The 15,474-nt window shown below is 38.1% G+C and overlaps 1 protein-coding gene across 10 annotated transcripts in view; it reads right to left on the bottom strand.

The window, feature by feature from the left end:
* LOC147917653 (uncharacterized) overlaps nt 1-15,474 on the bottom strand; it is a 151,716-nt gene that overhangs the window by 20,086 nt on the left and 116,156 nt on the right. For 5 of the 10 annotated variants that reach the window (XR_015551612.1, XR_015551608.1, XR_015551606.1 and 2 more), the window contains one exon: nt 15,261-15,313. The gene's annotated coding sequence lies outside the window, so the exon portion shown is untranslated. Of the gene's footprint in view, nt 1-1,742; nt 2,618-6,549; nt 6,654-7,231; nt 10,288-15,209; nt 15,314-15,474 lie in introns of those variants that run through there. The other 5 variants (XR_015551611.1, XR_015551613.1, XR_015551610.1 and 2 more) reach the window with 4 other exon arrangements.

The raw sequence follows: 15,474 nt of genomic DNA on the forward strand, positions 1-15,474 counted from the left end.
CTAAGTGTCCATCAACAGATAAATGTATAAAGAAAATTAGGTATATGTATACAATGGAATATTAATCAATTATAAAAAAGAAGCAAATCCTGCCATTTGAAACAAGATGATTAAACCTTGAGAGCACTATTCTAAGTGAAATAAGTCAGACAGAGAAACAAAAATACAGTATGATCTCACTTATATGTGATACCTAAAGAAACCAAACTCATAGAAACAGAGAACGGATAGGTGGTTGCCAGAGGCAATGGGTAGAAGATGGGAAAAATGGGTGAAGGTGATTAAAATGTACAAACTTCCAGTTATAAGATAAATAAGTTCTAGGGATGCAATGCAGAGCATAGTGACTGTAGTTAACAGTAATATATTTTATATTAAAAGTTGCTAAGAGAGTAGATCTTAAAAGTTCTCATCACAAGATAAACAAATTTTGTAACTATGTGAGCTGATGGATGTTAACCAAACTTATTGTGGTAATCATTTACAAATCATTTTATTGTACTAATACAATGTTACAATAAAATAATATAATTTTACACATCAATTATATCTCAATAAAACTGAGGTTAAAAATGTAAATGGAAAAGTAAAGAAGCAAAATATTATAAAGCAATATTATTGATAAGATCACTTATAAATTTTATCTCGCTAACATCTATTTAATTCACTTGTGCTTATCAATTATGTTGGAACTGATAATGAAAATTTCATGAGCTAAATAAAAAAATCTAGCCATCATCTTAAGTCATTTTCATTGTTGACAAATTAGGCAAGTATGGAAAAAATCTCAGAAGCAAAGAGCCCCAAAGTTAAACGTATGATTCTTCCTTTTTTTTTTCCTTTTCAAAAATTTTCGACTGTACTTGACATCCATCAAGCAATTTATTTTTATTGTAAATTTTGCCCTTGGTTGGATTTATGGTTTTATAATCTTAAGTATCTAGTAGAGATAGTAGAAGCTTATTTGACTACTAAATATAGGTAGAAAAAAATTTTATGTCTGTACTGTACTAACTGCTGACAACTCTGAAGAAAGGCCTGTTTCTATTTTACCAACAATTTGAAAAACTAGCTTTATTTACCAAAGATTATCTTCAACCATGTGAATTAAAAAAAATGGATTAGTTTCTACATTTCTGAGAATTTTTTGAATACTTAATTTATAGAAGTGCTCATTTATCTTTAACCCAATTCGAATTGGACTCGTCTATGGGATTTTATAAATTAATTTGGTAATATCATCCTTAGGTAGAAAAATTTCATGTATACATAACATAGATGCATATATACATACACAAAGAAACAACATAAACTTAAAGACAGTTGCAAATAGCGATCTTATGGCTTTTATTCTAAAATTTAAGCCTGACTCAGTAAAACATAGTAAGACTATCTCATTGTTTTATCTCCACTTTATATTTTCATCTAAATAGTATTCTGGCAAGTGAGACAAGTTTTGATTATGTGGTTACCAATATTGGTGGAAGAGACCTTTAAGATTTTCTTTTGTCCTCACACATAATCTGGTGGAGTCTGCGGAGAAAATTTTAGGCCAGTTACTCAAGAAACATTTAGCAGCTGGCTGGATGTCTCCCTCACCCAACTGGGTGGATACATCAGTGCTGTTTCCTAATGGGATTATTTTTCTTTTCAGCCTGAGGTGGTTGCTTTGGGGGTCCCTCAGTCCCTCAAGAGCTTTCAGTAGAGGGTAGGGGGCCTAAAGTTCAAGTGGCTTTAGGGAGCTGAGGGGCTGAAGTGGGAAGGAAAATGTCTAGGAGGGTGGTCAGAGGGATGGAGGAGGTATGGGCTTGCAGGAGGGCATACAAAATGATTCAAGGGAACTGTAGGGAAGATCCAAAGCAATAAAGGAGGAAGCAGGAGCAGCTGTGATGGCAAGGAAGCGGTTTAAGGATCCAGTAGGGAAGTTTTTAGTTTTCCAAGGGGCCACTGAAGTTCCAGATTATCATTAGTACAATCATGTCAAGAAGAAAGGAAGCAGACAGAGTTGGAAGGGCACATTTTCAGCAAGGGCTCAACAAGGAGGTTTTCAATCCACTGAGAAGCTCCCATGTTCATAAGTAACGGGACCTTTATACTTAAGAAGAAAGAAACTTGGGACCCTAACCCAGTTTCTCACACACAGGTGCTTACTTTGGACTCTAGCTCAACTTGTGTTTGTCTGGGACTATCATTCAGCTTCTTACAAACAGAGAAACCTAGCATTGTAACCCAACCTCTGTTTGTCTGAGACTCTAATCAAGCTTCTAGATTGTATTCAAAATCTTAAAAATAAAAATCTTTCTCTACCAGCTACAAGGGATTTTTGTCTTGACCACTGGTTTAGAAGTTGGATTCACCAATGGATCCCCAATCAATCAGTCAGGAATGAAAACAAAGTCTTCAAAGGTGCACACTTACAGAGTTGCTTGCATGGTCTGGGGCTCCAATGTTGAATCTGATCCAATGAGTCATAGCACCTTATCTGTTATCAGCTATTATTCATGACTCTTGCTACATAGACTTAGCAGCATTCTTGTTAAGGATTTTACAAGAAAGTGCACAGATGGTCCTAGGAGAAGGTTCAGGATCCTGATTCATGTTTGGTGAAGCAAAGAATCTGTCAATACCAAAGGGAAATTGGACAATTACTAAAATGGGTGTAAAAAAGAGTGTTTGGAGTGCAGACCATGCCTTACAGAGTATCTTACTTTACAATGCCCTGTGATGAAGGTCAACGGGAAACAGCAACAACCCAATCCAAGCAATACTAGCAATGGCCCAGACTCTTCAGGAACGAAGTTTTGGGTCCCTCAACCAGATAAAGAACCTCAACTATTTGACATGCTTCATGAAGCAAAAAGAATGCAGAATGGGTAGTGAAAGAAGGTAGGTATAAATATAAGCTCTGACTTCATGACCAGTTACAGAAAGGAGAACTGTAATTTTCATGAGACTTTCTTCATTATTTTGTTATGAACACGTTTGTGTATATATATATATACATATATTAAGCAAATATCTTTGTTTTTAATTCTATCTTATTCCCTTACCATGCAACATGACATGTATTGACTTTATTTCATACATATAAGTATTATTAATTTTACATCATACTATTTGTTACAAGATATAAGAAGAGTAAACATGACTTAAGGACTTTCCCTCCTCTTCTGGAGAAGGAATTAGTCTGTTTTCTGTTATATGTATTATACAAGTATCATTTTAGGCAGAATTAAGAAAGACATTATTGTCTTTATTTGGAGATTAATATGATTTATTGCAATGTGTTAGGTGTCCAGTTGACAAGGGGTGGACTTAGAGTTAATATTATTTTGTCAACTTGACTGGGTTAGGGATTGTCCAGGTAGTTGGCAAAACATTACACCTGAGTGTGTCTGTGAGAGTGTCTGAAAGGGATTAGCATTTGAATCAGTAGACTGAGTAAAGAAATCCACCCTCCTCCATGTGGGAAGGCATCATCCAATATGAAAGAGGGCCCAAATAGAACAAAAACTTATGGAAGGGCAAATCCTTATCTTTTGTCCTGAGCTGGATGTCCTTTTTTTCCTAGAATATCAGTGCTTTTGGTTCTTGGGGCTTTTAACTCTGTGACTTGCAACACTGGCCCCCTTATTCTCAGACCCTTTGCCTAGAACTAGAATTTACAGTATCAACTCTCCTGGTTCCCAGGCCTTCAGAGTTGGACTGAATTATACCTTGGGTTTTCCTGGTTCTCTAGCTTGCAGAGGGCAGATAGATTTCCCAGCCTCCATAAACTACTGAACTAATTCCTATAATAAATCTCCTTTTATATGTATGTAGACATGTATGTACCTATTTCTCTATCTATATCTGTCCTATTGTTTCTGTTTTTCAGGAGAATCCTGACTAACATAGCTCTTTGTACTGAAAGTGGCTCTAGAGGAACAGAATTTTAAGGATGAGTTTTCTGAATTAGTTCTGAGGTTTCTGGAATTGCCTCTCTAATCTGATTAGATTTAAACACCCTAATAACTCTATCAGAGCACTGATAGTTCAGGGTTTGAAGTGTTTCTAGATATAAACAAAATATATTCATTAGATACTGCTAATCAACCGCTTATAAGAAGCAAGGAACTAAGTAACTCTGTATATAATACTTTTGAACACATTTGGAAACTAAGGAATATAAAGGTGTTGACTGGTTCCTCCTAATGACCTTGGACAAACTGATGAAAAAAAATGGATGAGCACAAAAATTCATATAACCAGTTTAGGCTTGCATCAATGCCTTTAAAAGCTTCTAGGTGTACCTGAGGAAGAGTTGTATCACCTGGCAGGGCTGAAATGGCTGAAAATCAAAGTGTGATTGGTTATATTTTAAGGCAAGTTGTACTCCCACGCTCCTAGAGTGTATACTATTAAAGTGAGGACATTTACTGGGAAAGAACGGGATGTTCTAATGTGGGATGGGAACTTGTAGAATGACCCTGATAAAGTGGGATATCGAGCTCATAAATTCTGATGAGTCTTCTTTGCCAGTGGAAGTGGCCTCCTCAACATCAGTGCAGTGGTATTCTCCTCCCCAAGTGGTAGCAGCCTCTGAATCCAAAGAGGTATCCATCTTTCCACCTCTGTCTGTGGGGATTAACCTTATATTCCTTTAGAAAACAGTAATGGCCTCCCCTGAGAGATTAGCCACATACGACTAGACTCAAGTCCCAGCAAGCCCCTAAAGGTGAGGTACAAAGTGTGGCTCATGACAAGGTGCTCTTCTCTCCACAAGAACTACTTGATTTTGTAATTTATGAAAACAAAATCTGGAAAATATGTGTGGGAATGGATATTACGGATATGAGATAATGGTGGAAGGCACACAAAGTTGGATCAGGCCAAATTTATTGATATGGGCCCACTAGCCAAGATTCTGAATTTAATGTTGCAACCTTGGGAGATAAAAAAGGGCTCTAAGAGTTGTTTGGGTTGGTTGGCTGATCAAAAGATGGACCACCATAAGCAGTATGGAAATGCTGGATCTCCCTTGGTTTGTTGTAGAGGAAGGAATTCAAAGCACAGGGAGATTGGAACTTTAGAGGGGATTTGTGATTTAAGACCTACTCAATAATGCTGGGATGGTCCAGAGGACACACATTTTTTTTTTTTGTTAGGAAAATTCGCCCTGAGTTAACATCTGTTTCCAATCTTCCTCTTTTTGCTTGAGGAAGATTGTCCTTGAGCTAACACCTGTGCCAGTCTTCCTCCACTTTGTGTATGGCATGCTGCCACAGCATGGCTTTATGAACGGTGTGCAGGCCCATGCCTGGGATCCAAACTCACGAACCCTAGGCCACAGAAGCAGAGTGTGTGAACTTAACCACTATGCCACTGGGCCAGCCCCAGAGGACACACTTTTGACAAATACTTTGAGAAATAAATTAGAAAGTAGGCCCCAGCATCCTTGAAGAGCTCTGTGACTGCTCTTCTCTGTAGGCCAGACCTTACAGTGGGAACTGCAGCCTCTCAGTTGGGTGATCTATTTATTTATCTTTTTTCCCCAAAGCCCCAGTAGATAGTTGTATGTCATAGCTGCACATCCTTCTAGTTCCTGTATGTGGGACGTGGCCTCAGCATGGCCTGAGAAGCGGTGCGTCGCTGTGCACCCGGGATCTGAACCCGGGCCGCCAGCAGCAGAGCATGCGCACTCAACCGCTAAGCCACAGGGCCAGCCCCTCAGTTGGGTGATCTAAATGAAGTGGGTGGAAGCCTACCCTTTGGGAGACAGAGGCCAAGTGGTTTGCTCAATTGCCAAAGGCGAAGTAGGTGTACTTACTGTAATGCACAGTAGTAGGGTGAAAGCAGCATTGCACATAGTCTAATTAGCACAAACTGCTACTTTGTCTAGTTAATCAAATCATTTCTATAAATGAAAGACATAGGAAGCCTATTAAATTCTTACTTGATATATATAAGCTGTAAAGTTTTAGGTCAATTAAACAAATGTTAACTTGAATCATAAATACAGAGACTCTCAGCTCTCAATCAATTCACAGACTTGAGACAACTTATAAACCCAGAACCCTTTGAATGAAGGAGAAACCAGATCCCACAAGGCAGGACCCCTTCACTTGACCAAAAGTTTATACTGTTAGTCTTTCTTCCAGCCTTCCTCAAAGGTACCTACAAACTTTTAACTGGGTAATTTTGCATTGCTGCAAAGAAATATTAAGACCTTTGATGGATAACTGGACACTGGCTCTGAACTCACTTTGTTTCCAGGAAACCCAAAATGTCACTGTAGCCCTCCAGTCAGAGTAGAGGCTTTAGGGGGTCAAGTGATCTATGGTTTCTAGCTCAAGTACATCTCACAGTGCTTCCAGTGGTCCCCAGACCCATCATGTGATTATTTCACTAGTTCTGGAATGTAAAAATGGAATATGGATGCTTAGCAGCTGATGGAATCCCCTCATTGGTCTCTTGACTTGCAGAGTGAGGGCTACCGTGGTGGGAAAGGCCAAATGGAAGCCACTAGAATTCCCTCTACCTATGAAAATAGTAATTCAAAAGTAATACCACATTCTTGGAAGTATTGCAGATCTTCATGCCACCATCAAGGACTCAAAGATACAGGAGTGATGATTCCCACCACATCCCCACTCATCTCTTCTATTTGGCCTCTGTGGAAGACAGATAGATCTTGGAGAATGACAGTGGATTATCACAAGCTTAACGAAGTGGTAACTCAAACTGCAGTTGCTGTACCAAATGTGGTTTCATTGCTTGAGCAAATTAACACATCCCCTGGTACCCAGCATGTAGCTATTGATCTAGCAAATCCTTTTTTCTCAATACCTGTCCATACTACCCACCAGAAGTGTTTTCTCTCAGATGACAAGTCCAGCAATACACCTTTACTGTCCTATCTCAGGAGTATATCAACTACACAACCCTATGTCACAATTTAGTTTGTGGGAATCTTGAGGGACCTTCCCTTCCACAAGACATCATATCAGTCCACTACATTGATGACATTATGCTGATTAGACCTAGAGAGAGGGAACAACAACTACTCTAGACTTATTGGTAAGACATCTGAATCTAGAGGGTGGGGAATAAATCCAGCTAAAATTCAGGGCCCTTCTACCTCAGTAAAATTTTAAGGGGCCATATAAATGGGACTTGTCCAGCTATCCCTTTTCAGATAAAGGATAACTTGTTGTATGTCCTTTCCTATAACCAAGAAAGAGCACAATACCTGTTGGGTCCCTTGGGTTTGGGGGGCAACATATTCCTTATTTGAGTGTATTCCAGCTTATTTATTGAGTGACCTGAAAAGCTACTAGTTTTCAGTGGGGCGTAGATTGAGAGAAGGGTCTGAAACAGGTCCAGGCTGTTTTGCAAGTTGCTCTGCCACTTGGGACATATACTCCACCAGATCCAATGGTTTTTGAAGTTTCATCAGCAGCTAGGAATTCTGCTTGGAGACTTTGGCAGCCCCTATAGGTGAATTACATCATGCACATTTAGGATTTTGGAGCTAGGTCCTGCTCTCATCGAAAGAGAAATACTTTCCCTTTGAGAAACAGATCTAGGTCAGCTACTTTGTTTAGAGAAACTAAATGCTTGAAAATGGGCCACCAAGTTACCGTGTATCTGAGCTGCAATCATGAACTGGGTGTTATCTGACCCACCAAGTCATAAAGTTGGGCACGCACAGGAAATTTGCATCATGGATGTGATTTATACATGTTGGGATCAGACAGGCATTGCAGTCCCAATAAAGTTATATGAATTAGTGCTCCAAATGCCCATAGTCCCCACTTCTGCTACATTGCCTTGTCTCTCCAGCCTATACCTATTCCATAATGGAGAGTTCCCTATGATCAGTTGATGGAAGAAGAAAAAAATTCAGACACAGTTTCCAGATGGTTCTGCTCAATATGCAGGTGTAACCCAACTGTGGATAACAGCAGCACTACAGCCCTTCCCTAGGACAATTCTGAAGGGCAGTGAGGAAGAGAAATCCACCCAATGGGAAGGACTTTGGGCATTGAACCTGGTTGTTCATTTAAATGGCCAGATTGTGATTATATATTGATTCATAGGCTGCGGCTAATGCTTTGGGTTAATGACAGGGACTTGAACAGAACATGATTGGAAAATCGGTGACAATAAAATTTGGGGAAGATATATGTGGAGAGACCTCTCCCAATGGGCAAAAGACATGAAGATATTTATGTCCCATGAGAATGCTTACTAAAGGATGATATCAGCAAGGCAAATTTCAATAATCAAGTGGCTAGGAAGACACATCTGTTGATACCAATCAGCCTCTTTTCCCAGCACACTCTGTCAACGCCCAATGGGCTCATGTGACAGAGTGGTCATGGTGGCAGCAATGAAGTTATGCATGGGCTCAGCATCATGAACTTACAGTCATCATTTCCCATGCTCAGTCTGTCAGCAGTGGACAGCAACACTGAGTCCCTGATATGACACCTTTCCTGAGGTGTTCAGGCCACTACCTGGTTGCAGGTTGATTGCAATGGACCACTTCCATCATGCAAGTGTCTGCATTTTGTCCATCCTTGAATAAACATTTGCTATGGGTAAGGATTTGCCTTCCCTGAATGCAATTTTCTGCCAAAACTAACATCCAGGAATTACAAAATGCCTTATCCATTGTCACAGTATCCCACACAGCATTGGTTCCAATCGAGGAACCCAATTCACAGCAAAAGAAGTGTGGAAACAGGAGTATGGTCATGGAAATCACTGGTCTTACCATGTTCCCCACCACCCTAAAACAGATAGCTTGATAAAAAGATGGAGGGGCTTTTTTAAGACTCAGTTACAGTGCCAGCTAGGTTGCAGTATTTTGCAGTTCTGGGGCAAGGTTTACCAGGAGTCTGTTAATGCTTTGAATCAGCAATGAATGTATGGTGTTGTTTTTCTAAAAGCCAGCATTTGCTTCCCCAGGAATCAAGAAGTGGAAATGGGAGTGACACCACTCACTGTTACCTCTAGTGACCCAATAGCAACATTTTTGCTTCTTGTTCCTGAAACTTTATGCTTGGATGACGTAGAAGTCTTAATTCCAGAGAAAAGACTGTTTCTACAAGGAGACAAAAATGATTCCCTTGAATGGGAAGTTAAGACTGCCAAATGGCAAGTTTTAGCTCATCATGCCTCTGAATCAACAGATAAGAAGAGAGTACTGTGCTGGATAGGTTTTTTATATTGACAATTGTCAAAGAGAAAACGTAGCAGGACGTGAGTTAAAGTAGAGAAACAATTTTTTTCAGTACTATTGCTATAAGGGAAAGACATCTCAGTATAGAACCAAGTTCAATTCTGAATACAGCATGGGAAAGTGTGAATTTATAGCCACAGAGCCTGGTGAGGGTCAGTGGATGAAAAATTACTACAAGGAAACATCAAGTGTAAAATGATTTTGGCTAAACAGACTTGACAATATTCTTGCTTAAGACAGGCCAGGCTGATCAGACATCCTCTGCAGGATGGTGGACAACGATAAACCCGATTAGAAATTGAGGGTGATCAGATATGGACCATGAAAGACTCTTGCTAAACTGACTTAGCAGGGTTCTTGCTAAAGGCTTTATAAGAAAGTGCATAGGTAGGGCTAGGAGAAGGTTTATGATTCTGACTAAAGACTGATCAAGCATAGAATTTTTGTCAGTCTTCCCTCTTGTTCAAAGAAAAGATGAAACATTTTTTCCTTAGAACAATATAATTCTTTTTCTTATTCAGTTGCCTTTTACTTATTAAGAATCAGCTGAATAATCTCTTGACTCTTGGTAGTAGAGAGTATGCTATATGGTGCTAGCCTTCAAACATTTAATGAGGGGAGATTCTATGAATATAACAGAAAAAAAGTTAAAATTTCTAGTTTCAAGTTCCACAGGGCAATCAATCAATAAGATTTATACCTGCTGGGATCAAAGCATCATTAAAAGGTAGTGTTAGGAGAGCAGGGGAAATACATGGTATTACTTGTTTGTAGATTAAATGTCTGTGGTTATAGCACTGGGCATTCCAGTGAACTTTCTGAGTGGCCCACATAGCAGCAGGTTATGATTTCTGGGTGAAATATTACTAGTTTTTTAATGTTTTTATTTCCAGATTTAAGGAAACCATTTTCTTTTATAGCTAATTATAACTTATACCAATTTAGTAAAGTATACTTTTCTGAACAAAGATGCAGCAATCCCTTTATCCCCCTAATTGATCCCTCCAGAATTTGATAACTCTTACTGAGTTTTCTAAATTTTAAAGATATATAATTATTTGCATAAGCTCAATAGAATCTGTTCTAACAAGGCACAATTAGAAACATTGGTTTTATTACCGTGGCTTTGACTTGAATGTTATATTTGAGAATGATGTGCATTGAATCAGATATGACAAAATAGCTTTAGAGAAATAAGGTTGACTTTAAGAACCCAATACTTGTAAAGACTCCTTTTGAAAAATCAGTCTATATCTAGAATATAGGGAAACTCACCTATCAGATAAGTACGGGAAGTCATTTCCTGGCAGGCCCAGGACCTCAGGATATTTTGTGAAACATGAGAAAAAGGAATTCACCCATATCTATAGGTTTAGCAGGCAAAATCTGGTGGCAAGTTCTTGGCTTGACTTCCTAACCTTGAGAGAATTTTAAATGACCAATCTGGGATTCCTTATTAAAAGTTCCAGCAAATCAAACTCAAGAGACCTATGTTGCCCCCTATTATTCTTGTGATGCTTGTGTGAATATTCAGGCCTAGTTTCAGGAGGCTAGATTTATTCTGCAAACAATTAATCTTACTTTTTCTCTTACAGAAATTGTGGTGACTATAGAGGGAAAAAAGATGTTTCATAGAAAACAATAATTTACCCTTGTGGGTTCCATCTGCAAGTTTTGCCAGTCCTTGAAAAATCCTGAGTTCTTCTAGGTCCTCTAATATTGGCTACTTGCTCCAAATGAACATACCAATTTTTCTCAGTTCTAACTTGGAATCATTGAGAACTTAACTTCCTTTTTCCCAAGCCCCGCAGGCTGAAGCTCGACAATGTGATATAAACTTCAAGGAAATCCCCACAGCAGGTCACATAAGGGTAACCTTCATGCCTGCTGCTATGTGGGTCACTCAGAAAGTTCACTGGAATGCCCAGTGCCATAACCACAGACATTCAATCTGCAAATAAGTAATACCATATATTGCCTCTGCTCTCCTAACACTACTATTTAATAATGCTTTGATCCCAACATGTATAAATCAGAACTTTAACTATAAACATTTTAAGTCATGTATCATTCACAGTTATTGTTTGCTTTGATTCTTGGCTGAAAGTGTTTATAATGAGTTACTAGCTTGAATGCTCAATGATGGCATCACTTGAATAATTTTGAGACCATGTTTCAGGAATGAGTAAAAATTTCCCATCCCTGCAATGCAGCCACAACCCCATGACAGAATGAGGGCATATGCAGGTCACACAGTGGATGCACAATGAGCACCTGGCTTTGGTGGCCAGGGGCGATTGTGCTTCTGGGTCCCATAGGACATCTACACAAGACCATTCCTTCAAGACTGGGAGAGGTAATTAATTTACCTAATACATAGAAACAAACACAGAGAGTCAGGCAAAATGAACAGTTAGAAAATTTTTTCTAAATGAAAGAATAAGACAAAACCCCAGAAAAAGACGTTAAGGAAAGAGATAAGTAATCTACCTGAGAAAGAGTTCAAAGTAATGGTCACAAAGATGCTCACCAATCTTGGGAGAAGAATGGATAAACACAGTGAGAACTTCAACAAAGAGATAGAAAATATAAGAAACTACCAAACAGAAGTTACAGAGCTGAAGAATACAACAACTGAAATGAAAAATACACTAAAGAGTTTCAACAGCAGACTGGATGAAACAGAAGAACGGGTCAGCAAGCTGGAAGACAAAGCAATGAAAACCACCCAGAGAGAGAACCCAAAAAAATGAATTGAAAAAAGTTAAGATGCCTTAAGAGACTTATGGAACAACATCAAGCAGAATAAGATTCTCATTATAGTGGTCCCAGAAAGAGAAGAGAGACAGAAAGGGCAAGAAAACTTATTTGAAGAAACAATGGCTGAAAACTTTCCATTCTGGAAAAAGGAAACAGATATGCAGGTCCAGGAAGTCCAGAGAGTTCCAAATAAAAGGATTTCAAAGACATCCACACCAAGACATGTTATAATTAAAATGATAAAAGTTAAAGACGAAGAGAGAATATTAAAAAGAGCAAGAGAAAAACAATTTGTTACATACAAGGGAAACCCCATAAGGCTATCAGCAAATTTTTAAGCAGAAATTTTGCAGGCCAGAAGGGAGTGGCATGACATATTTAAAGTGCTGAAAGAGAAAATACCTTCCAACCAAGAATTCTCTACCCAGCAAAGCTATCATTCAGAATTGAAGGAGAGATTAAGAGTTTTCTAGATAAGCAAAAACTAAAGGAGTTCATCACTACTAACTAGTCTTACAAGAAATTTTAAAGGATCTTCTTTAAGCTGAAAAGAAATGGCACTAATTAATAACAAGAAAACATACGAAAGTAAAATCTCACTGGAAAAGGTAAATACATAGTAAGGATAGTGGATCAACCACTTATAAATCAATTATGAAGGTTAAAAGACGAAAGCAGTAAATTTAACTAAAGCTATATGACTTAGTTAAGGGGTGCATAAAAGAAAAAGATGTAAAACGTGACACCAAAAATGTAAAACATGGAGGAGGTGGAGTAAAAATTTAAAATTTTGGAATGTGTTCAAATCTAAGAGCACATCAACTTAAAACAGACCATTATACACAGCGGATGTTATACGTGAACCACAAAGCAAAAACTTATAGTAAATACACACAAGAAAATGAGAAAGGAATCTAAACATAACACTAAAGAAAGCCATCAAACCACAAGGAAGAGAGAAAGCAAAGAAGAAAGGAACAGAGAGGAACTACCAAAACAGCCAGAAAACAATTAACAAAATGGCAATAAGTACATAATCATAAAAAATTACTTTAAATGTAAAAGGACTAAATTCTCCAATCAAAAGACACAGAATAGCTGAATGGATAAACAAACAAACAAACAAACAATAAACAAAAACAAGCCTCATCTATAACTGCCTACAAGAGACTGACTTCAGAAGTAAGGACTGAAAGTGAAGAGATGGAGAAGGATATTCCATGCAAATGGAAACAAAAAGAAAGCTGTTATGGCTACACTTATATCAGACAAAGTCCACTTTAAAACAGAGACCGTAATGAAAGACAAAGAGAGGCATTGCATAATAATAAAGGGGTCAGTCCAGCAAGAAGATATAACATTTATAAATATATGGACCCAACATAGAAGCACCAAAATATATCAAGCAAATATTAACAGATCTAAAGGGAGAAATTCACAGCAATGCCATAATAGTAGGATACTTGAATACCCCACTTATATTCATAGATAGATCATCCAGAGAGAAAATCAATAAGCAATTATTAGCCTTAAATGACACATTAGACCTGATGGACTTAACAGATATATACAGAACGTGCCATCCAAAAGCATCAGAATACACATTCTTCTCAAGTGTATATGGAACATTCTCCAGACTAAATCACAAGTCTGGCCACAAAATAAGGGTCAATAAATTCAAGAAGACTGAAATCATATCAAGCATCCTTTCTGACCACAATGGTATGAAACTAGAAATCAATTATAAGAAGAAAGTTGGAAAAACTACCAATATGTGGAGATTAAACATGTTACTAAACACCTCATGGGCCATAGAAGAAATCAAAGGAGAAATCAAAAAATATCTGGAGACAAATTAAAACAGAAATATGACATAACAAAATGTATGGGATGCAGCAAAAGTGGTTCTAAGAGGGAATTCATAGCAATACAGGCCTGCTTCAAGAAACAAGAAAAATCTCAAATAAACAATCTGACTTTACACTTAAAGGAACTAGAAAAAGAAAAAATGAAGCCCAAAGTCAGTAGATGGAAAGAAATAATAAAGATTAGAGTGGAAATAAATGAAATAGTGACTAAAATGACAGGATAAAAGATCAATAAAACTAAGAGTAATTTGTTGGGTTGGTTAACTGAAACACAGATCAAAAGATGAGCCACCTTAAGTAAAGCTGAAATGCCAGATCTCCCTTGGTTTAAGGTAGATGAAAGGATTCAAAAGCTTAGGGAGATTGACATGTTAGAGAGGATTTGTCATTGAAGACCTACTCATCCACCTTGGGAAGGTTCACAAGACATACCTTTCACCAATATTTTGATAAATAATATTGGGAATGGAGCCTCATTATCTTTGAAGAGCTCCAGTATTACTCAACTCTGTAGGCCACACTTTACAGTGGGAACCACATCCACTCAGTTGGAAAATCTAAATGCAGCTGGATTAATTGGATCATGTGGCAGAGGCCAAGTGGCTTCACTCAACTACCAAAAGCAAGGAACGTGTAATTATTGTAATGGAAAGCAGAGTCTCACAGACCTATGGTATTGATTAGTTAATCATGTTGTTCTTAGAAGTGAAAAAGATAGGAAGCTTACTAAATTCTTACTTGATCTGTATAAGCATAAAAGTTCTAGGTCAAGTGAACAAAAGTCTAACTTAAATCATAAAAATAGTTACTCTTAGCCCCTCCATCGTCTCCCTGACTTGATCCAGTTTACAGACTCAGAACCCCTTGAATGAATGAGAGACTAGGTTCCCTTAAGTAAGGACCCTGTTACATTAAAAATATATTGTTAATCTTTCTCCCAGCCTTCCCCCAAAAGGACCTATTGCCTCTTACCAGGGTCACTGTGCATTGGGGGAAAGAAAATAATCAGAACTTTCAGAGACTACTGGACACTGCTTCTGAACTAACTTTTTTTCCAGGAAACCTAAAATTTAATTATGACCCTCCAGTCAGAGTAGCAGTTGCAGCAGTCTGGTAATCACTGGAATTTTAGCAAAGGTGCTTCTCAAAGTGGGTCCAGTGGGTCTGCATACCCATACTTTTGCTATTTCTCCCATTCTATAATTCATAATAAGATAGAAACACTTAGCAGCTAGTAGAATACCCATGTTGGTTCCCTAACCTTTAGAGTGATGGCTATTATGTCAGAAAAGGCCAAATGGAAGCCAATAGAATTACCTCTACCTAGGAAAATGGTAAATCAAAAGGAATACCTTGCATTCCTATATAGACTGCAGAGATTCTTGATACCAACAAGGACTTACATGATGTAAGTGTGTGACTCCCACCAAATTCACATTCACCTCTTCCACTTGGCCTGTGTAGTAGACAGATAGATTTAAGAGAAAGACAGTGTATTATCACAAGCATAACCAAGTGGTAACTCTTACTGCAGCTCCTATACCAGATGTGGTTTCATTTCTCGAGCAAATTCACACATGCCCTGATACCTGGTATTTAGTTGTTGATCTGGCTATA

Source organism: Ceratotherium simum, chromosome 3 (assembly GCF_057802395.1).
Source record: "Ceratotherium simum simum isolate JZ-2026a chromosome 3, ASM5780239v1, whole genome shotgun sequence".
In the NCBI taxonomy this organism is placed as follows: Eukaryota; Metazoa; Chordata; class Mammalia; order Perissodactyla; family Rhinocerotidae; genus Ceratotherium; species Ceratotherium simum.